A 1,598-nucleotide genomic window follows, 5' to 3' on the forward strand; every position below is an offset into this window, starting at 1 on the left:
CATTACGTAAATAGTACATGTACAGAATACCAAGGGCTAATTTATTTTTCACTGCCTAATGTATATATATTTAACCACTCCCATATCTAGCTCCACCCCTTGTATATATAAGGAGCTGTATGCCTTTCCCCTGTGCTTCTATCTGTGATTATTCAGTGAATATAGAATGCCTTCTGTAAATAAACAGAGCTTTACTTGAACATATAATTCTTAGTTAATTTATTGAGTCTGATCCTGAAAATATTGCAACAGTTATAAACAGCCTATATAATTTTATGTCCAGTTCAAACTATTAATTGTTATAGCCATGCCTTAAATGATTTGGAATCAAGTTATTAGCACTGATGTGAGCTCTGCATAACCATTAAAAGTAGCAAAATAGCTGGTGGGCAGAAGAAACCAGGACTTCTTAGCAATGAGTAATTGATTGCAATTTATTGAAATTGTCTACCTCAAGATATTTGTTTGCTTTTCTTTTGATATGTTTTTCCTAATTTTCTGGAAAATATTTTGAAGGCCATTCGGGGAGAAAGGAAAGAAGAGGAGGAAAAAAATCTCATTATGTTACAAGAGGTTCTTTAGCAGAAGGTCCTTGGAAGATCTGCAGACTACACTGGAGACAAATCAAGATTTTTTTAAAAAAATATTAGATGGCAGGCATTTGGCTATAAAGTTGCCAAGATCAGTAAATTAGAAAGGCATCTACCTAATTATGTCTGTTGCTTAGAAAACCTATAGAGAACTTTATACAGTTGTTATCAGTATTTAAAACAAATTACATAAAAGCACTCATATGTTCATCATTATCAAAGTAAAATCATGAGTGATATATAAAGAAAACAAACATGGAGTGGCTTTTCCATTTAAAATCTCATGGGAGATAAAAGTACACACTGAATTCCTTCTGACTTTCTGATTTGGGTTGTATTGATTACAGTAAGTGGTTGATTGAGGAGGATATAAATTATAGTAGTAGGCAGTTGGGAAGTTAGAACAATGGTCCTTTTCTTATAAAAATTGCTAAAGCATCCTTTCTTAATAAGTGGTACACAAAATTAAAGCAAAGGCTGAAACGAGCCCTGAAAATTTCCAGCAGTTTCTGTACCTTCAAAGAATCTTTGCTACAGTAGGAAGATCTGTCTTACTTATTAATAGTTTTAAAATGTGTCTTTCTGTTGCTTGCAGATAGTGAAGCTTTTATTAATGGCAAGAAAGGAAGGGAGGGAGGGAGGGAGGGAGGAAGGAAGGAAGGAAGGAAGGAAGGAAGGAAGGAAGGAAGGAAGGAAGGAAGGAAGGAAGGAAATTTAATGTACACAGTGTTTTTTGCATGGAAAAGAAGCTGACCAATTAAGCAACAATTGTAATTGTTAATACTCTGGCTTTGCTGAACAGAAAGCAGTAAAAGGACCAGAATATTTAACTGACAATAGGAAAGTAAAAAGTACAATAGGGAAGATTTCATATAAAATTCACTAATCCGCATTGAATAGATGGACTTTGCAATGGCCTGTCAGTGAAAACCATATACAGTACATTACTCAGGCTTAAAGTAATGGAGGAAAACAGAAGAAAGAACAATGGAACATAACTTTCTGCAT

Source organism: Pantherophis guttatus, chromosome 2 (genome assembly GCF_059756535.1).
Source record: "Pantherophis guttatus breed Tessera chromosome 2, ASM5975653v1, whole genome shotgun sequence".
NCBI classification, from domain to species: Eukaryota; Metazoa; Chordata; class Lepidosauria; order Squamata; family Colubridae; genus Pantherophis; species Pantherophis guttatus.